The 22495-nt window shown below is 45.6% G+C and overlaps 1 protein-coding gene and 1 pseudogene across 5 annotated transcripts in view; both read left to right on the plus strand.

Moving 5' to 3' along the window:
* The first annotated feature begins 15793 nt into the window (after nucleotides 1-15793).
* Nucleotides 15794-17062, plus strand: LOC123240893 (annotated as a pseudogene).
* Nucleotides 17063-21674: 4612 nt separating this feature from the next.
* The window catches only part of SUPT5H (SPT5 homolog, DSIF elongation factor subunit), an 18827-nt gene continuing 18006 nt past the window's right edge, over nucleotides 21675-22495 (plus strand). For 3 of the 5 annotated variants that reach the window (XM_044667425.1, XM_044667431.1, XM_044667430.1), the window contains exon 1: nucleotides 21675-21918. The gene's annotated coding sequence lies outside the window, so the exon portion shown is untranslated. Of the gene's footprint in view, nucleotides 21925-22495 lie in introns of all 5 variants that reach the window. The other 2 variants (XM_044667427.1, XM_044667429.1) reach the window with 2 other exon arrangements.

A 22495-nucleotide genomic window follows, 5' to 3' on the forward strand; every position in this document is an offset into this window, starting at 1 on the left:
GGAAGGGGGAGGATTTGAATTCTAATCTCTTATAAAGTGCATATTGATGGGGGTGGGGTTAGGGAGCACCAGGGAGTGATGGATTTTTCTTTTAAAGTTTATAAGCTTCAGTATAATGTGTACACGGCAAAAAGAAGGGGAAGGCCCTAGGCTCCAAGCAGGATACATATCAGGAAGAAGGCGGCGAGCCCAGAAGCCGCGGAGATGACTCAAGACGCGAATCCAGATCCATCTCTTTTCAGGAGACCTCTAATTTGCCCCCAGCTTTCAGGTTTAGAAGCCCCACTGGAGTGTACGACCTCCGGCTTTGAGGAGAGAATAAGCCTTTGTTCCGCGCTACACAACTAGAGAACGTCAGGACCAGGATCTGAACCACGGCCTGGCTAGACTCCACTAGCTCCGGAGGCCCCGGGGAACCTGCAGAGCTCGCTGGTTCCCCGGAGCAGACACGTGGGACCGGGCACTGCCCGACTTCAGCGGAACCGGAAATCCCTTTCCTCTTCCCTTCCCCCAGCTAGCCCCCTCCTTCTCACCCCCACTCTGCGGACCCTCACGGACCTTTCGCCCAAAAACCTGGACGGACTGGAGTGGTCCCTTGGACGGCATGTTGCTGGCGAGCGGTGCGGACCCAGCGGGTGGCTGGAGGCAGCGGCGGGGGAGGAAGGGCTACCGAAGCCGGCGAGGAGAGGTCCTAACCCGCGCGGCTCTGAAGCACGAAAGGGAAGGCCGGGGACGCGCGGGCTGTTTTCCAGGGTTTGCGCAGACGCAGATACCAGAAAGAGCCGTGTGCCTGAAAAAGAGGGCAGGGCCTGAGCAGTGCGGCGGCGGCACTTTACGGTAGAGGCGGGGCCTGGCGTTAGGGTGAAGAGGGGAGGGGCCTGTGATCGCGTAGCGGAGTGACGGAGGTTCCTATTGGCTAGCTCTTCTCGTTTGCATGCTCTCCTGATCCCGCCCCCAACCTTTCCAAGAATTCCCGTTTTCCCTTAGGACCTCCTCTTTCCCGGCTCAGCCCCGCTCCCACTGGTAGATCCCCCTTCCTTCTGGTTTCGTTTTCTCTGTATACTCTCCTGAACCCCCCAGGACTCCTTCCCTATAGACGGCCTTTCTCCCCCCCCCCAGGCTCCCTCTCCTTTCTCCAACCCTCCCCATTTTTCCACTTCTTCATCTCCCAGATCTACTAGAGTTCTCCTAAGACCCCCACCTTAGGTTGTCCTCCCTCCCCCAGCCCCTTCCTACTTCCAGCCCTTTTGGGCTACCCACCAGGGCCCACCCACCTCCAAACTACCGCCAGCACCTCCTGTCCCCTTATTCAGGCTTCCCCCGAAGTCCCCTTGGACTCCCTCCAGCCTGGGGGGCCCCCACTCCTCCTTTGAGTTGCCTCAGTTTCCCCAGCTTAGCCCTCAGCCCAGGAAGGTCAAAGGTAGGAAGGGGCGTGTCTGTGTCCCTAGGACCCTGTGAACCCAGGGCGCCATATCTCCTTCCCTGACCTTCTCCCTGGCTGCTGGCCTCTGAACGGGGTGGTGCCCGACCTCCTAGTCCAGCCCGGGACCTCCCACTTTGTCTTCCCGGGCTGGAGAAGGGGACAGCTCAAGGACTGGGGACACAAAGGGATATGCCGATGGAGGCAGTGCCAGGAAAACAGGAAGAGCATGGGCAATCAGTCACCTAAAGGCCCACGCATGAAAGTCTAAAAAAATAATAATAATAATAATGCTAACTAGCATTATATAAAGCAAGGTACAGATATTTTCTCAGTTGAGCCTCAAAGCTACTCTGGGAGGTAAGTGCTATTATTATCCCTATTTTAGAGATGTGGAACCCAAGGTAGGCAGAGGCTAAGTGATTTGCTTAAGCTCACAGAGCTAGGCATGGAGGCAGGATTTGAACTGGTGTCTCCCTGACTCTTGTCATGTAGTCAGCTCTGCATCTTTGATCCTGTAACGTAGATGTGAACATGGACACACTATGGATGGATGAGGGAGATTTGAGTGTCTGTGGCTGGGGGTGTTCCAAACATTTCTCCCCAGCCCCAACCCTGGGTTATCTCTGACTTCTGGGGGCATGGTGAGATGGAAGGGACTAAAACTAATGCCACCCCTCTCCTCCCCTTGGGGACTTTGTGGTTGGGGGCTTTCTCTGCTCCCCAGAGACTCAGAATTCAGTGCCTCCCACTCTGTACTCTGAACCCTTTCCCTCCTGTCTTCTTTCCAGGTGCCTGAGTCTCCCTGCTCCCCAAGACAGGGAGAAGGGAGGGAGAGGCCTTCCCACCCCTCATGTGGCTCTTCTGGATCTTCCTTGTGCTGGTTTACCCCCTGGGAACACCCCCTCTGAGGCCCCCCAGCTGCACTTTGGAGCCCTTCCAGGGACTTATCACTATCATGGAGACCCTTGTGAGGAGTTGGGCAGTTGGGGGAGGGATTCGGGCAATGGATGGGGGAGGAGAGTGGTGGAGGAGATGAGAGGGCATGTGGAAAAAAGAACTTAGGAGTTCTGGTGGCCACATCTCTACCCCCTCCAATCCCAGGGTACTAGAAATGATGGGACACTTTATACTCCGGACAATCTCTCTGTGAGTATGTTTTCCACTATCCCACTCCCCATGGGGGGCCCTAGTTCCTTCTTGATATTTGAGGGAGAGAAAGGGGCCCTCAAAAAGGGTCAAATCTGTCTGTCCTCAGAGGGCCCTAAGAAAGATTTGCATCCCTTCAGCCCTTTCCTCTGTATATCTTGGGACTCCCGGTATCTTGGGAGGCATGTTCTGGGGAACCATGGTTTGGGCCTTCCAGTGAGGACACCTCAGGATGAGGGTAGGGAGGCTCCATCCATATATGTTTAGCCAAGGCCATGGGGAAATGGAGTGTAGAGGTATCTCTGGAAGGAGTCCCCTAGGACAGGATAGAGGTGGTGGGCCCTCAAAAAGGGTGTCAAGCTGGGGGAACACTTAAAACAGGATGGGGGCTGGGGTCCAAGCTTCTGACATGGGCCCCCCAGGGCAGGATGGAGATGGTGGGTCTCTGCAGGTGTGCCCCATGGAGATTCTGCACTGCTTTGGGGTGGAGCTGTCTGTGATTGGGCATGAGGAGGGCCTACCAACAGTGAGGGCTGTGAACCGGCTGCAGCGCTCACTGAAGGCCCTGGGCCCCCACCTCTGGGGGGCCAGGGAGGGAGCTGCTTCAGGGCCCTGCCCCCCCTGCGAGGGATACCCTGAGAGGCCTGTCCCCCAATTCTTGGCCAAACTTCTGGAGCTAATGCAGGTAGCCTGTGCTGGGGCCCATCAGGTTGGGTAAGGGGTATCAAACCCCCTCCCCAACCCTCCCCAAGGCACTAGCCCTGCAGGTCCCAGGAGACATTTTCAGGTATCCCTCAGGGAAGGAGGGAAGGGGAGAAGGGAGGGGAGGGAAGTGGGTAAATGAAAAGGGAAGGGAATGGGCAATCTTGGATGCCTTCTTTGGTCTTGTCCTCCAAGATCCGACTTTTCCTTCACCCCCACCCCTACTTTCAGGCTGGAGACTCCCAGACTCCAAGATTTATGGGATCCCTGGCATGCCAACAGGTCCTGGGGTGGGTGGTAGGGAACCAGGAAAGGCCAAGAGGAGGCAAACATGATGAATGATTGATGCCCATCCCTTTAGGGAGGCCCCAAAGTCCCGGGCCTGGGCATCAGGGACACTTGGCTTCTGTTTCCCTAGGAGAAGGTGGAGTGGGTTGCTTCCCTCCAGGTCCAGCACGTAGCAGGCCTTTAAGTGTTTATCGAATAAATGAATTCATGGAGTGATTGATCTATAAACCACATCCCAAAGGCACACTCATGAAATACTTTATTGACCTGAAGCTTACTGCCTCTGCATGACCCTGAATGGATGGATCTGGTACCATTTCACATTTGAGGATTCGCTTTCCCCCTCTCCCGTGCTGCTCCCTCTCCCCAGTGTGAGACCCAGTCTCATCACCTTGTTCCGGGACAGTAAAAGCAAATTCCTTGCCTGAATCTTCTCCGATGACCTCTCCTCCTCACAACCCACCAACCGGGAGAAGCCTTCCCAAGCATAGCTCAGAAGAATTCTATAGTATCCCATGGCCTACTGTCTCAAGCTCTTCTGGGTAGCCCTTTAGGCCCTCCAGCCTCTGAAGTGGACATCAAGGTTCCCAGCCTCAGTGTCTTCGTTCTCCAGATTCCTTCTACCTGCAGTGACCACCTCCCCACCCCCACCCCACCACCAGCTCTACCTGTCCAAATCCACTTCATGCTTCCTCCAAAGCCCAGGTTGGTGGAGGAGAAAGTATATTGGGTTTGGAGTCACAAGAATGGTCATCCTTCTTCTTGAATAGCTAAGTGATGTTGGACAAGTCTCTTTCCCTCCACAGTAAAGTGAAGGCATCAGACAGGGTGGTCAAAGCCTGGATGCCTTGTGACCTTCCTCCAGGGCTGCCTTCTCCTTTGCTGGTCTCTTTAGTATTTTTTATGTTTCATACATCCTGCCTTATAGTGTTTGGTGAATGTGGCTTTTTCTCACCTACTAGATTGTGTTCAGGGGTCAGGCTTCATTCCTCTTTGTATTGACCTCAATGACCAGCACATTCAATGAAGACACCTATTAAATGGTTGTAAAATCACATTTAAGCTGGTTTGTTTTTAATTGAAGAGTCTCTTTGAGGTCCACAAAGGCTATCCCACCCACTCCACAGTTTTAAGGAGGAAAAAGTCCTTCTCCAGGACTGCCCCTCCAATTTACCAGCTTGGAACAGGGCCCCCATCAGTTTACCTGGGGCAAAGGTCAGTATTTAAGACCTGAAGGAGGCCTGAGAGATCACTGAGAGCTACCTGGAATTGTTCCCTAGGACATTTAGGGTTGGGAGACTCTAGGGAGCAGGAAGAATGGGACTCTGATGGTGAGGATCCCTGGTCTATGGTTTGTTTAGGAGAGGCAGGGTTGGTGTCAAGAGAGATGAGGGGAGGGACACTGAGGCTTAGAGGTTGAGGGCCACCTCAGATACTTTTGGGCTGGGATTTCCAAAGATTAAAACCAGCTGTCAGGAAGCAGGTGGAGATGGAGAAAAGATCAGATTTAAGGCCAAGACCTTTCCATCTTAGAATTAATACTATGTTTTTCTTCCATAGCAAAAGAGTGATAAGGGCTTATGTGACAAATCCTGAGCCTAGGTCATGAAGGGGACTTGAGACCCAACATACCCCTGGGGGAATACCATTCCCCAGCTTCAAGGGCCACACTCCCAACCCCACTATGGGATTTATCTTTAGAGGATCATGGAGCTAGAGCTGGAAGGGTGGCCAGTTCCTGTGATTAGGTGGGTGGTGCCACAGGGTACAGAGTACAGGCTTGTAGTCCAGAAGAGCTTCAGACATGTCCTGTATGACCTTGGGCCAGTCAAGTTGACTCAGTTTCCTTAGCTCTAAAATGGGTGTAATAGTAGCCCTTCCCTCAGGGTTCTTCTAGGGATCAATTCAGATAACATTTATAAAGTGCTTTGCAAACCTTCTAGTACCCCATAGGCTAGCTTTTATTATTGCTTACTGTTATCATTAGCCAAAGCCCTACTCAGCTCTGTAGTTGAACCCTTAGGCTGCTTCTTTCTAACCCTAATCCACCTGACAATAATATTGCAGGATGCCTTTGCCACTGGAGGGGAGGAGAGTTGGGTCAATCTCAGGCTAAAAGTCACAGACAAGAACCAGGGAAGGTTCCTTCTCTAGAGCTGAGGTCACAGAGAATATAGCTGATGATCCTGGTATGATCCCATTAAACAGCTTGAAGAATCCTCACACCTTCTAAAGTAGGTCAGTCCATAAAGAAATATTTATTAAGCACCTTGTTTGAAGAGACCAATAATGGGGGGATGTCTTGACTACTGCCTCCAGTGTGAATTGGATTGAACTTAGGCAGTTGCACAATGCCTGCCAGCCTCATTCTCTTCCAGATTCATCCAAGTCCAGTGGCAAGATGAAATTCAGAGCAACTGGTGATGGCTCTAGAACAGTGATGGTGAACCTTTTAGAGACTATGTGTCCTTCCCCCTCCCCTTACCTCACACAGGGGAGGGATGAAGCCCTCCCATTGGGCTACTGGGAAGAGGAGCAGGTAAAGTGAGGAATATCCTCAGCATACATAGAGGAGGGAGGGGAGGGACCAGAGAGCTCTGCTCCCCTCCAGCTCTGCCACCTATGAGCCGCCCACCGTACCCCATGTGTGCTCCCATTGGGCTGCTGGGCAGAGGGGCGGGTCACAGGGAAAAACGTCATCAGGCATGGTGGAGATGGGGAGGGGAGCAGCTCTGCTGGAGTCCCTCTGCCTTTCTAGTAATGAACACTGGAGGGTGATAGCACATGTGCCCACTGAGAGGGCACTGCATTCCACCTTTGGCACACATGCCATAGGTGCCATCACAGCTCTAGAATGACCTTGGCATCTGCTTCAGTCATCTTCATGGCTGTTGGAACAAATCATTCTCATCTGCCCATTCTGCCCATGTTTGTTTGGGGTAGACACTTCCTCTTAACACCTATGGGTTTGAGGCCTGTTGGCTATCTTCAACTTTGTTTAGCCCAACTGCTAAGAAGGTTTTACTGGAGTTGTATAAATGGAGATTTTGAACCTTGGGCTTCATCCCCCATAAGTCCTTTAATTTTCCAAAAATTCCCTTTAATCTCTCCTGTGCCTCCACATTTGTGTGGTCATGTTATTGTTTTATATTTGGCTGTAACTCCTCCCTCTTTCTCTTTTTTGATCCTGGGAGCAGGCTGGTTAGTAAACCTCTTAGGTCTCTGTTCATTTATTAATAAAATATTCATAAATATAATATTTAGTATTTTGCATATTAATTTTAATCTCTACATTTTTGGCAACCACAAAGGGACTTATGGGGGATGAAGTCCAAGGTTCAAAATCTCCATTTATACAGGGTGTTGTGGTTGCTGTACTTGCCGCAGCTTCTTGGAGCCACAAATGAGAGTTGGGTGAAAGGTAGACACCAGAAGTGGATGAGTAGCCCTGTCATGGGCTTGGCAAGCCCTCCTACTTGAACACCCCATACAGCACCTTAGTGCCAGGAACTATACTAAGTCCTGGGGATACAGATAAAAGGTAGCCCCTGCCCACAAAGAGCTTAATTTAATTGGTGCAAACACTGAAAAGGGAGCAGGGTGGGGCATGGTGGGTTTTGGTCCAAGGAACTAACTAGCTGGTGGTGGGAAATGAGCTGGCTAAGCTTCTGGCCTTGTTTAAATGGAGGTTTTGCATGGTCTTTGCTCAGCTCACCAGCCTTCCAAGCTGAGGGTGCTGAGGGCACTGATGGGGCACGAGTACCAAAGCTGAGAGAGCAAGGAAATACACAAGTTGTGGATGCCAACACTACACAACTCCTCAGGGAGGCAAAACCTTCCCTCATTGTCTCAGCTGATTGGGATACCCAGCTCTTTCATCTTATTTCTTGCCAGCTGGGATTGGGGGTGGAGGGTGGGAGGGCTTGACCGACTGACGAAATTTATTAAAGATCTATTTGTGGTTCTGTGCAAGATGAAGTTCTCTCTTCAACTCATGGCTCACATGCAAAGTAAATACACCACGTCCTAAATATTGAGTGCAGCCTTATTGACTGACAACCAAACAACATTTTATTCAGTAAAAGGTAACTGACTAAAAGAATTAAAAATTCTCATGGAGACTAACTTCCTCCAAAGAATTGTTAAGTTGAAGAACAAATCATAGAAGCAATTAGTCATTTCATCAAATAAAATGACAAGCTTGTGAAGTGTATAGACACAGTTGCCTTTTGTGGAAAATATGTTTCTAAACAAATCAACAAAAAAAGAGAAAGTGAAGTTGAATGAATGGGCATGCAAATAAAAGAAAACCTTAGAAAACCAACAAATTAAAAAACCCAAATAAACACTGATAAACCTGGAGACTCCAGACAGTCAAGAAGAAGCTACAACATGGTTGCTAACAACATCCCACCCTTTTCAGGGACATCCAATGAAGTTAACCCAAGGAGCTCACCTTCCCAGAGATACTTAATAGAGGAAGCCCCCTAATGCTATATAATCTCATGATTCCCCCACTAAAGTGAGACTCTGGCATTGGGCTCTCTCTTGCCCCTTTTCTCTTCCACTGCCCCACCTGGATGGGACGTCGTAGCCATCTGGCTCTTGGCATTGGACTTCCCCTTGTTGCTTCTTCCCTCATTCCTTCCCCCTTTTTCCTCCAATAGCTTTGCTATATTACCTTACTCTGGTCTCATTGACTCTTGGCTTGAACCCCCATCAGTCAGACTGGTGCCTTCTGATAACCCATGAGTTGGACTGACAAACACCAAGATAAAAATTAATAAAATTGAAAGCAAAAACCCATTTAATTAATAAAACCAGCAGTGTTAGGGGGTTTTGGGGGGGAGGGTCACTGAATTAAAACAAAGTCTAATTGAAAATTTTAAATAATAAGGGAAACCAAAGTACGAGAATCTTAAAAATAAGGGAGAATTTCACAACACATGAAGAATAAAGGAAATATTCTGAACTATTTTGGCCAACTGAAAACTATCAAATGAAATGAAATGGACAAGTAGTTGCAAAAATATAAAGTACACAGACTAACAAAATAAGTAGAAAGTATAAATAACAATCTCAGAAAAACAAATTGGACAAGTCATAAATGAACTCCCAAAGAAAAACCCTTCAATTAGATGGATTTGCAAGTCAATTCTATCCAGTAGACATCTTAAACTAAGCATATCCAAAACTAACCTCATTATCTTATGCCTGAACTATTGCACTAGACCATTTAAGAACAAGGGGGAAAAACTATACTACTATATAAGTGGATGCAGAAAAAACATTTGACAGAATATAATATTCCTTTTTCTGTTAAAAACACTGAAAAGCATAGGAATAAATGATCTCTTTAATATGGTCAGTGAGTTAAGGATAAATTTGAGGCCTTTCTATCAGGAATAAAAGTATAGAAGTCCATTATCACCACTATTGCTCGATATTGTACCAGAAAAGCTAGCTATAGCAATGACAAGAAAAAAAATTGGAGGAATAAGATGAGAAGAGGAAACAAAAGACGAGAAGAGGAAACAAAATGATCATTTTTTAAGATGATAAGGATTGACTTAGACAAACCTATGAACAAGTAATATTAATTGAAACAATTTCAGCAAAGCTGCAGGATAAAGTGAATTCACATACATTGTCCTAATTTCTGTATCTAAAGATGTATTCTCAAGTTTCATTAAGACTTGCATCATCCTGTATTGCCAACAAAAAACATCAGGAAGAGACAGAAAAAGAAGTTCCATTTAAAATAATGATAGAATGTATAAAATATTTGGGAGTCTACCTATCAAAACACAATTGTGAATTATAGGAATATAATTACAAAACATGCTTTACAAAAATCAAGACAAATTTCAATAATGTAATGAATTGCTCAGAGGTAGGTCAAAAGATAACACTACCTCCATTAACTGGGTTACACCAATCAAACCAATAAAGGCTTAGTTTTTAGTACCAGATCTCTGGTTCTTCCTTCACTTTTTTTTTTTTAATACCCTTAACTTCTGTGTATTGGCTCCTAGGTGGAAGAGTGGTAAGGGTGGGCAATGGGAGTCAAGTGACTTGCCCAGGGTCACTCTTCCTTCACTTTTAAAAAGGACCAATGACATTCTCTTCTCTGTCTCTCTCTCTCTTTTTCTCTCTCCCCTTCCCTTCCCTTCCATCTTAGAATCAATACTGAGTATCAGTTACAGGGATACTAATGAACTCTTGGTAGAGTTGTGAGCTGGGTTGGGCAATCTGGATCTCTATCCCCAAAGACACTAAACTGTATATACACACCCTTTACCCTAGGGGTACCACCATTAGGATACCCCAAAGAGATCAAAGGGCAAGTACTCCTACATACAAATCATAACAAAAGATGAAATTAAGGGTATTCGAGAAGGGATTGTATAAGGTGATAAAGAATAAGATAAACAGAAAAAGAACATTTTATACAATAACAACAGCATTGTAGAGACAAACACCCTTGATAGACCTGACTAACCTGACAGGGAAATCAGGATTCAGAATGAGACCTACGTTTCTTTTTTTCTAGTGGGAGGGAAGAAGAAAAAAAATGCTTACTAGCAAAAATTTAAAACCTAAACCCCCCTCAAAACTCCCCCATGACAGCAGCCCACTGGAAAAAGACAACTATAGGGAGTGGAACTGAGAGGAACAACCACCTTACTCAAAACTACCTTGAACTTCCTATCAGTGTGTCAAACGCTCTTTTGTTTCATCTTTGAGAGAATGGGTACACGGGAGTAAGTGCTTCCAGTAGATTAGGGAGCAAGCAAATAGAAAGAATGGGAGCACACAGGCTCCTTTTATCCCAGACCCCCCCCCCAAGATAGTCCCTCCCCCCCACTCACCATTGGCTGGATACTTGAGAGTTACAATCTTATCCCTAAAACTAGCTAATCAGAAGGAGCACTTTGCAAAACCAGTTATCCTAATTATTCAATAAAGCCATAACCAATCAAAACAAGGACTGTTTCAATCCTATCTATCTGCATATCCTATAGCCTTTTTATGGGGATAGCCTATCAATCATTTTGTGTCTCTTTGGTTTGGGGGAACTGAGGCTTAGGTTGGAAACCAGGAACTTGTTTTGATGGAAACCTAGGCAACAAGGCCCAAGGTCTTCCTATTTTGGCTCCATTTTGCATCTTTGTGAGAGGAGTTCACCATTTTATAGGTTCCTGCTCTTTCTGTTTGCTAATTGGACTCTTCTTTCCACTTGTTATAAATTTCTTCTGACTGCATTGAGTTCCAAGTAGGGACCCCCAGAGCTCAAGATTCCACTCTTTTCAGGACCACAGTTTGTTCTCTTTTTACCTAATTGTTTAGTAACTATTAGTTGTGTCAACTTGAAATGTGGAGACCCCAAGTCTGTCCCAGTCCCCTGAGAACTCACCCATTTCAGACAGAACACTAGACCTTTAGGGTAGACCTAAATCAAATGTTAAGTACCCTTTTGTCCTGGTAGTTTCTCCCATTGTATCAAAGTCTTCTCCTAGGTACCACAGCTCTAAGCTGGACCTTTACCTTTTTTTTTTTTTTTTAAATAACCCTTAACTTCCCTCTTAGAACCAATACACTGTATTTAGAATCAATATGGGGTACTGGTTCTAAAGCAGGAGAGTGGGAAGGGCTAGGCAATGGGGGTGAAGTGACTTGCCCAGGGTCTCACAGCTAGGAAGTATCTGAGGCCACATTTGAACCCAGAATCTCTGTCTCTGGGGTCTCTGGGCCTGACTCTCAATCCACTGAGTCCTCACCCAGCTGCCCCCACCTTTACCTTTTGCATGCATTGTAAAGCATCAGCCTCTCCTGGATAATCCTTGTCTTCTTTCCTTATAGCCATGGTAATGCCAATCCATCCTACTTCCCTCTCCTTAGTTCCCCCAAAGATAGGTGTTTTTCAAGTTCCATTGTTCTTTGAAGAAGTCATATAGCAAGTGCATTCTCCCAGGGCGTTGCCTCTGAGGAGTTTGGGGTGATTAGTGGACCTAGATCTCTTTCTACTTTCCTAGTTCCTGTTATTTCCAAGTTAACAGCTGCATGTTCTCCACTGTTCTCCGAATGAGTTCCATAATGTAGGGTATTAAGCAAGGAATATTAACAAAGCCCCTAGAGTGCAAACCAAAAGGAAACTGAGCTGCTTCCACCAATTCCCACCAAGCGCTATCAAAGCAAGAATTCCATTTCTGTATTGGTCCACAGGCCTCTTCAGGATGCTCTGTCTCTGATGATGTCTCTGAGAGCAATCTGGAGGCACCCTCAACCTCCACCACTAATAAATCCAAAGCAAGTCTGTAGAAATCAATAGCCTTAGGGGCAGCTGGGTGGCTCAGTGGATTGAGAATCAGGCCCAGAGATGGGAGGTTCTGGGTTCAAATGTGACCTCAGACACTTCCTAGCTGGGTGATCCTGGGCAAGTCACTTCACCCCCATTGCCTAGCCCCTTCCCACTCTTCTGCCTTGGAACCAATACATAGTATTGATTCCAAGATGGAAGGTCAGGCTTTAAAAAATAATAATAAATAATTAAATAGCCTTTTTCATCTGGGTCATTTAATCTGCAATAAACGCCAAAGCTTTAGCAGTCTGGTTGGGTATTCTCTCCACTACTGCCTGTAACCTAGTAAATCTGTTCCATAAATATATGGGGGTGTGATAGGCCATCCTGGGCCCATCCAGCTAGCAGGATCCCAAGTCTGTATTATCCTTTGAGGGAGCCATTACCCCACCCATTTGTATACCCCATACTAGCGTCAACGTGGAATCTGAGAGAACCTCGAATTTTAGGGTTAGCTTGTAAAGTGGAGACCCCAAGGGAGGTTTCAGATTTAGCTAGTCTCAGACTGAACAATAGACCTAAAGTAAATGATAATCCCAGTCAGGTGGGGCTAAGCAAATGCTAAGCACTCTTTTCCTTGGCTTCCCAAGAAGGCCAACCCCTGGGCAGGGACCATCCTTTTAGTGTCCATTGCAGTCAGGTCCCTTACACTCTAGCCCCTGACAATGATTCCTTTCCCAAGAACATCAGTGTAGTTTAAACGCTCCCACCTCCTTGTAGCCATGGTAATGTCAATCGTCTTTCCCTGTCCCTCTGTTCTCCCAAAGTTTTATGTTTCCCAAATTCTATGGTACTTTGGAAGCATCAATCTCACTCAGGTCAGTAGCCAGAGTCTCAGGGCTCTGCGTGGGGGCCTTGAGGAAAGGCCTGAACCCCTCTCCTTAATTAAAGAATGCTTTTTCTGACTATTTAATAGTTCTGTGTTTTCTCCAGCTTAATGCTAGTAATTCCTGTATCCATGCTCCTCCTTATTCTCTCTAATTCTTCCTAAAGGGGAACTTCCAGTTTACCTCCTTGGCCATCAGGTAGGAGAAAAAACAAAGGTCTAAGTGACCCAACATAACATACTCTGGACCAATTAAGAGGTAGATGTGTATAGGCCATACTGCCACAGATCCAGTAATGTCCTTTTAAAGCAAGTTTCTTTAAAGATTCACTTTTCTCCTGTAAGGAGAGAAAAGTACGGATTTCAGGGACCATCAAATGGGGGTCCATGGAGAAAATGGGTTTCAATTCTGACCCCATATTGATTGTCAAGGCTGAAAATACAATTCTGTGCAGGAGAGTCTTTCATATGTTGGCAGATTTTTCTGGGTTCCATTCAGTATTTTCCACTGCTACTTCTTTATCTCCTTACCACCAAGAAAACTTTCTATCCCCCTTTCCTTCATACATGCATGCGTGTTGGACCTGAGTTACTTCAGATGCCTGGCTCCCAACTGCCTCACACTTGGCTTTACCATCTAGAGCAGGGGTCGGCAACCTTTTTGGCCTTGAGAGCCATAAATGCCACATTTTTTAAAATGTAATTTCGTGAGAGCCATACAGTGCTCACAGTGCGGCTCCTGTAACAGCGCCTGAAAAAAAAATGACTTTATGCCTCCTGCAGGAAGAGCCATACGTTGCCGATCCCTGATCTATATCCATAGTTCTATGAAGAGCTGTCACAGTACCCATAGCAGGAGTTTGGGTGGATGGCCTCCAGGTTCCACAGGATAAAAGTAACCCTGAGGCATTATCTGATCATCTAATAGGCTGTAAGTGTAATTATACCTGCTCTCCCCTAAGTGAACTTCTCTTCTAGTCTGATTTTAGACACTATCTCCCCTTTGCCAGGGGCCATCTATGCCTTTCCTCCACGGTCCACAGAGGGGAGGGTCTCATTGCATACCTCAGCCTGAGGGCTGAGAATCCACTTGGGCCCAGTGGAACTGCAATCCAGGCCCAGGAGCTCTTTGCCATTGGGTCTCCACATATCCAACACTGAGTCAGGTTGAAAGTTATAGCAATACTCTCAGCCAATTGGATAAAAATATTCTCACCCCCTGGGTTTGACTAGGATGACCAAAGGACTGACAATGTCCATCTTGAGACTGGGAGGAGAGCTCGCTTAGGTAGCACGTATACTAAAACTGTTATGAGACTGGGAGGAGGACATAGAGGACAGTGCCTAGCACCGCACTCAATGGGAGCCTCAGGGTCACTGGTTATCCCTCCAAGCTCCAGGCTGGAAAGTCTTCCCTTGTGGAAGGTGTGTGTGTGGGGGGATTCATAGTCTCTGGAATTGGAGACCAGAGATGTGCTTCTGGGTCTTGCTTCCAAAAGACAGTCCATCCTTCAACACGCTCCAGTTTTAATCTGTCTGAGTAGTTCCCAATATGCAGATTCTAGCCTTCCAGAAGTGGGTATTGGGATGGTAAAGCACCTGAAGTGTACACTCTCTCACATTCTGAGCCTCGTTACTCCTTGGGCCTGATATTCTGATCACTGGATCTGAACCAAGATGGTGGTCAATCCTTTCCTTAATCTTAACCCAAAGTGGTCCCATATACCAGGGAAACTGTGTAATTGGAATCTGCTCCCCAGGACTCGCTCTCTCCCAACATTCCATGTTCCTTCTCACCTTAAGTGCTAATGTAGGGAGGATATAAGTTTTGTGTAGCCCTGCCTCTTTCTCTTTTCCCTTGATCAGAGCTTCCAAAGTGGGCTTTTTGGGCAGGCAGGAGAACTTACTCACATGAGTTTATTTTGGTTAGATAATTAGGTTTGAACTTCTATTTCTTTTAGTTTATTTTCATTCTATTTCAAGTAATTATTAATAAATCTTAATCTTAAACTAATAAAAAATGATACTTAAGAGTTATTGGATATTAATTTAAATCTTACAGATCAAAGAGCCAAGCAAATAAGTTTTGATACCTTTCCTCCAAAGTCCAATCTGTGTTATCACTCTTTCCTGGATCCCATGCCATTCATTCAAAGGAATGTACTGGTCCCTCTTACCTCTTGGTCTTTGACAGAAATACCAAGTAAGAAGGATGATAAAAGATAGGATGCTTAGTAAAACAAGTACCAATATAATAAGCCCTTCCTCCTCACTAATACTAGTAAAGCATATCCTTCACTCTCCTCCTTCCCCTTACTACAACAATATATGCAAAAAAAATCAGAGCAAAAATAAGCATATAATATAAATAGTTCATATTATACTTTCTGGAGTTTAAGTTTCAGAGGATCAGATCCTTGTCTTATTGTCCATTTACAGTGTGCAGGTCCCTTCATGTGTGAGTGGTGTGTCCAGCCCTTTTCTGCTGTCCTTACTGCAGTCTCAGTTGTTAAAAGCATGAGAAAGGGTTCTTACCAGTTGGGGTCCAGCTTTTCCTCCTTCCAGATCTTTATTAGTGCCCAATCTCCCAGCCTTAGCTGGTGCGCAGGAAACCTGAGAGGTAGAGTCTGGGCTAATAGTCTCTTCTGTCAGAATAAAGAGACAAATGTAAGCACATATTCTCTTAAAAACATATTACTTTCCGGGCAGCTGGGTAGCTCAGTGGATTGAGAGTCAGGCCTAGAGACAGGAGGTCCTAGGTTCAAATCCGGCCTCAGACACTTCCCAGCTGTGTGACCCTGGGCAAGTCACTTGACCCCCACTGCCCACCCTTACCATTCTTCTACCAAGGAGCCAATACACAGAAGTAAAGGGTTTAAAAAAAAAACAACAAGAGCCGGCGAAGGCTGGGGCAGCCCCCCTCCTCATCTAGTCCCGGCTTCCCGGTGCTAAGTTCCTAGCAGCAGGATGGCCAGGAGACCCAGGCACAGCATATATAGTAGTGACGAGGATGATGAAGATATTGAGATGTATGATCATGACTACGATGGACTACTTCCCAAGACCCAAGACTGGGAAACGTCACTTAGGAAAAACAAGGTGGACTCGAGAGGATGAGAAGCTAAAGAAACTAGTAGAACAAAATGGAACAGATGATTGGAAAATTATTGCCAATTTTCTTCCTAATCGGACAGATGTACAATGTGTGTAAATAGAATTAGCTCGAGCCCACTAATAGTCAAAAATCTACCCATCCTAGCCGTAGAAATGATGTAATCCTAACCTCCCTTAGTGGGGAGGGGAGACGAGTTACCCACACGTGACAATAAGTAACAAATCAAGAATAAGGGACTGCCCTTTGAGCAGTCCAAATCAATGTAGAAACTGCCATTTGTCCATTTGAATTAGAGGTGGACCACAGGAAGTGATGAAAGACATGATCTCTTTAAGTAAGTTAGTGAACTTCCTGTGGGGGCAGTTGCCATCTCGAACTGGAAGAAGAAGCATCTCCAGCAAGGTGCATGATCGTTCACCAAGGCAATATCCTGGATAATGTTAAGAACCTTTTAGAATTTGCAGAAACACTCCAGTTTATAGACTCTTTCTTAAATACTTCCAGTAACCATGAAAACATGGATATGGATATGCCTACTTTAACTTCTACCGCACTCAATGGTCATAAGTTGACTGTTACAACACCATTTCACAGAGATCAAACTGTTAAACCTCAAAAGGAAAATAATATTTTTAGAACTCCAGCTATCAAAAGGTCAATATTAGAGAGCTCCCCCAGAACTCCTACTCCATTCAAACATGCACTTGCAGCACAAGAAATAAAATATGGTCCTTTGAAGATGCTACCTCAGACACCATCTCATCTTGTAGAAGACCTACAAGATGTGATCAAACAGGAATCTGATGAATCAGGAATTGTATCAGGATTTCATGAAAATGGACCACCTTTGTTAAAGAAGATCAAGCAAGAGGTGGAATCTCCAACTGCGAAAGCAGGAAATTTCTTCTGCTCCAATCACTGGGAAGGGGAGAACTTAAACACTCAACTATTCACACAGGCATCTCCTATGGAAGATGTGCCAAATCTTCTTACAAGCTCTGTTTTAATGATGCCAGTGTCAGAAGATGATGTTCTCAAAACGTTTACAGTACCTAGAAATAGACCTTGGCTAGCCCTTTGCAGCATCTTAGTAATGCCTGGGAATCTGTGTCCTGTGGGAAGACAGAGGATCAAATAATGGCCTCCGATCAGGGTCGGAAATATATAAATGCATTCTCCACCGGGACACTGGTCATGTGAGACTCTTCTGGAGAAGCATTATGGTTTTCAGAACACTTCAGAATGAGTTGGGATTTACCATTCCTCTACATGAAACTCTTCATGAATGGGAGAAGGACCTATTTTTGTTGTGGTACAACAGTTGGGAGCAGCACCAAGTGCATCTTTAATCACTGAGCATATTCTTGTTGGATTTCACCCAACTAAAATAATTTTTATATAAATGACAGTTTTACCTAAATTATTAGGTAATAAATTATAATCAGTTATTAAATATCTTAACACAGAATTTAAAAAAAAATTAAATGCTTTTTTTCCTGTATTTTTGAAGATCCAGCAGACCAGTTTCCCTTTGGAATTTTGTATAAACAGCAAGTACTCAAACATTTCTTTCTAAATCACTAAACAGAATACATTGAAATAAGGCAAATCAGTAAAAGCATTACTATTAATGTTAGTTTTAATACAAAGGGAAAACTAGTCAAGACTGTTAAGTGCTCATGGCGACAAAGTTTGAAGTACTTTGATTTTGTTACTGTACTAAACCTTGTTTTGTGTGTTTTGTTTTTGGTTAGCTTGCTTTAAAAATTATTACTGTATGAAACATAGTTTTATGAGAACAAATTATATTTTTATTCAGTAATTTAATTTTGTAAATGCCAAATGGATAATGTGTTTTGCTGCTATGGACTTTTAGCATATAGACATGCTGCTAGTGTAAAGGAGGCAGTAGTGCTTGATACAAAAAGAAACAAACTTATTTTAGCTAATTGACCTTGCCTTAGCATTTCTGATTTTTTATTTTTATTTTTATATATATATATATGTACTTATTTTCCTTTTGTAATACGTTGGGAGATTTTTTCTTGGAGATTTTATGTTTGGTTGGTTTTTTGTTGGTTCAAAAAGCATGTGTTGCACCTTCTTTTATTTTTGGGAGATGTCTGTGTTCATGTTGTCTATTCTGTTTTGGTCAGTGGGTCAAGGAGAATTTATTAAGCACCTAGTATGTTCCAGGCACTGTGCTAAGCACTGGGGTTGCAAAGGCAAACAAAAAAGTCCCTTTCCTCAAGGAGATCACATTTTCACAGAGAAGACTATGGACAAACAAAAGAGAAAGAATTAAATTGAAGATAATCAACAGAGGGAAGGCACTAAGATTAAGATGGATAGGAAAGACTTCTTGTTTCATGTTCAGCCTGACTGTTCTTTAATTCAAATTTAATGTGACCCAATTGTTTAAAAATGTATGGCTCTGACTACTGCCATACTTAGCCTTCACAGATCTGCATCTATGGAGGCAGAACACTGGTATTAATAGTTAAGCCTGATTTTGCTGCCTTAATAACATTTAGTGCAGACTAATCTGCATTTAACTTTTGATATGACAATGTACTTAACTGCCTTTTAGAAAAATAAAGTTGTGTCCCTATTTTACTTATAAAAAAAAAAAACAACAAAAAAAATATTACTTTCAAATTGAGGGAGTTCTGAATTTCTCCCCAGATAGGGGTATCCAAATAACATTTCATAGAGTGACATCCCTGCATCTTTCCTTTATCAGAGCTATGAGTAAACACTTTGTCCAAGGTAATTTGGTCTCAAGGATCAATTTTTAAATTGATATATTTTAAGGTCTGATTTACTCCTTCCATCCTTCCTGAAGAAGGTGGGTGCCATGGGGTAAGGAAGTCCCAATTTGTTTCTAAGGCTCTCATAATATACTGAAGGGCTCTGGCAGTAAAATGAGTTCTGTTGTCTGAGTCTTTATTTTCTACTGACCTGTACCTTGGAATGATGTGTTGTTTGAAGATGGTTTTGGCCACTACATGGGAAGTTGTTTTTGAGGTAGAGTAGGTCTCGACCCATCCTGTTAAATGATCCACTATTACTAGGAAATATTTTACCCTTCCAATAGGAGGCAATTCTGTGAAATCAGTTTGGACGCTCTGAAAAGGCCAAACGCTTAGAGGGCAGCCTCCCTGCAGTTGGTTTCTCATGTCCTTATTTTTTGGGCAAATAACACATCTTTCCCCAATTTGTTTTGCTATGGTATATATTCCAAGACATCCATACCCCGTAAATATAAGCTTATCCATAGCTTGGACCCCTAGCTGGCTTCCTTAATATAAAGTATTCATAATTTCCCTCATCACAGATTTATTGACCATTTCCTTTCCCATTGGGGGGCATCTATCTCCCTTCTATAGAGGGTTCTATTCCCATCTCCTTAAATTTTTCCTCTTCCTCCTTTGAGAAAGAGGAAGGAGGTTTTATTTCAGCTGGGACAGTAGGTATCAGGGCCATGAACTTTTCCTTAGGTTCTTCTAAAAGAGCAGCTCTCTTAGCTTCCTTATCCACCAGGCTGTTTCCTCTAGCCTCAAAAGTATCTTTTTGTTGGTGGCCATTAACATGGACCACCAAAATCTCTTCTGGTAGTATCAGACTTTCTAAAACTCTTTCCAATAATTTGTGGTACTCTAGTTCTTTGCCCTGACTATTTACTATCCCTCAATATTAGTTTCTTATTTATGTCAGGGAAAGCTTTGGTGACAAAATTCATTTTGAGCATCCCAGGAGCTAGTGGGCCCTGCCACAGGGTCCATTCCCCCTCCCCATTACATCCTCTCTTAGCCTCTCTAAGAAAGCAGATGGGGATTCATCTGTCTCTTGTTGAATCTCAAATGCCTTATTCAAATATTGACTTTTAGGTACTGCATCTTTAACCCCATGTATTATCAGTTTTCTCAAATCCCTCATGTTGTTATGATGGGCCTTAGTATTGGTATCCCAGCCTGGGATAATGCCTACATTAGGGCATTTTTGGTCAGCAGACACCATACCTGGTCCAAGTGCATGGTGCCTTCCCCTACCTTCCATAGTAGCCTTTTAATTTTGTTGCCTCTCCTCTCTGGAAAAGAAGATGTTCATGATTGCTTTCAATTCAATTTCAATTTCTTTCCAAGAATATAGGCTAGAGCCCAGAAATTGGTCCAGTTGTTCTGCAAGCCCTATGGGGGTCTCCCAATAATGACTTCATTTCCTTCTTAAAATTCCTTACTTTGGAACTAGTGAAGGGAGCATCTACAGAGCCAATTCCTCCTCCCCACAATGGGACTTCCCATAGGGGAAAACATTTTTCTTTAGTTTTTTTTCTCTCTGCCCCTTCTTTTTCTGGAAACAGGAATTATTGGACATTTCTAGTTAATAGTTCCAACTCCCTTGGAAGGAATCCATGAGGGCCCCCTTCCTTCCTCTGCAGGATCAACTCCCCCAACCACCCCTTCTCCAAAATTTACCACCTGTTGAGGTGAAATATAGGGTGAGGGTAGGCAATTGAGTGGATCCTACTTGGAACCTTCCTCTTTCTTTTCAACACCCCTATCTCTAAAAGGGAATAGGCCAGAGTCAGGTAACCTCAACTTGGCATGTTCTCCTTCTGGATTGTAATGGCTCTTGTCATTAGCATATACACTTAGAAGTTAGTCGACACATCCAATCTTTGGCCAGAAGACTGACTCTCCTTTTCAGGGATGCTCCACCCATACTAAACAACAGTATTTAATAATTTTCTTTTTATTTTTACCATTATAATTTTCTAATTCATCCTAAATACTCAACCAGGTTCCCAAAGGGCTATCTTCAGGACTGGGGAGAGAATTCTTTCCTTTTCCTGATCCTCAGGACTCATTCCTCATTATACTGGACTCCAATAAGCAGTCTCTAAACCTGGATCCCAATAGGTACTAAGCCCACCTGACTCTAACCGGATTCAAGGACCATCTAAGCAACATTTAATATCTCCCGAATCCCTTTGGTTTGGTCAGGAGTCAGGATCCTGGGACTTCAATGGGAGAGAAGAAGAAAAAAAAAATGCTTGCTTGCAAAAATGTAAAATCTAAAACCCCCCTCAAAACTCCCCCAGCAGCCAACTGGAAAGAGTCAAGTATAGGAAATGGAAAGAACCCAAATACTGGTCAGAACTTACACTTTTCCTCTCTGAACTTCAGTTTCCTAGGTAGTGAAGAGGTGGGTGGGGTGGAATCAGGGAGATCTGAGTTCAAATTCAGCCGCAGACACTTCCTAGCTGACTGGGCAAGTCACTTAAATTAACCCTGTTGGCCTGAGTCTCCTAATCTATAAAATGAGCTGGAGAAGGAAATGGCCAACCACGTCAGGATCTTCACCACGGAAACTCCAAATAGGGTCATGGAGTGTTGAACAGGCCCGAAAACGACTTAATAACAACTAAAAACGCGAGATGGAATCGACGATGTTCCTTTCCTCAGTCAGGGGCAGACAGAGTGAGCGTTAGTGGGAGGCAAATGGGTTATGAAAATGTCTAAGGCCGCTAATGATTTTCCCATCACTGAAGGCAGTAGCCAAACAGGGGCTAGACAAACCCTCATGGGGACGTAATCCAGGTTGTTCTATTTCGGGTACAGAAGGTTCCTTCAGGCGCAGCCTTACTGTGACGTCATAAGCACCCTCCCCCACCCCGCCTCGGGCGCAGTGTTCAAGCAGCCGCTTCCCTCCTCTTCTCCGGCTTTCCCCAGTCCCCTTTCGTCTGTCCCCGCCTCCTTCCTATGCATCACGTCCGGCCTCCGTGCCTCTCCCAAGATGGCGGCGGCCGGCCGGAAGTCGGACCCATTCTCTGCCTTTCCCAAGGTGGCGGCCGCGGTTCCGGTTCTCGCGAACTCTCGAGAGAGAAGCCGCCCCCGTCGCCGCCGTCGCCGTCGCCGCCGCCGCCTCGTCTGACGTCGCGTCCGCCGGAGCCAGAGCCGGAGCCGCTGGGACCTGGGAGAGATCGCCGCCGACCAGGCCGGGGTGGGGGGGTGGCAGGTCCGGGGCCGGAGGGGCCAAGCGGAGCTGCGCGTGTGCGTGTGAGGGGGAGCCCAAGGGGGGCAGTGGGGTAGAGGGAGTGTGACGGGGAAGTTGCGGGCGTCTGCCGGTGCGGGGGTGGCAGGGGTGTGCACGTGTGATTGTGTCACAGTGTTGTGGGGGTGGGACCCGGCCTGGACCGGGGAAGAGGAGGCGTGTGGAGGCGCGGGCGCATGTGCGGGGCCTGGGCTGGACGTGGCACAGCGGGGGGCTCTGGGCCGGCTAGAAGAAGGGGCGAGTGTGTGAGTTTGAGCTGGGTAGGCTGAGAAATACCGAAACGGATCGGGCTTGAGGAGGGGAGAGGCGGGACCTGCCGATGGTGGTGGGGCTTCCCCGCCTTTCCTCCGCGGCTCCGACCCCCTGACCCAGCCACTTAGACGTTCAGGGTCCCCTCTGGCCTCTGGGTAAAACCCAGACCCCCTTCCAGCCGTCATCCCCTGCCACATTTGGGGCTCAGTCCCTTCCCACCTGTACAGAGCAGAACTGTCGATTACTTCTAAGTGCCTGTGGGTGCTTCTTCCCTCAGGAGGCCTTTGCTGCTCAGTCCAGGCGTTATCCTCCCCTCCCCCCCCC

This window comes from Gracilinanus agilis, chromosome 3, assembly GCF_016433145.1.
Source record: "Gracilinanus agilis isolate LMUSP501 chromosome 3, AgileGrace, whole genome shotgun sequence".
In the NCBI taxonomy this organism is placed as follows: Eukaryota; Metazoa; Chordata; class Mammalia; order Didelphimorphia; family Didelphidae; genus Gracilinanus; species Gracilinanus agilis.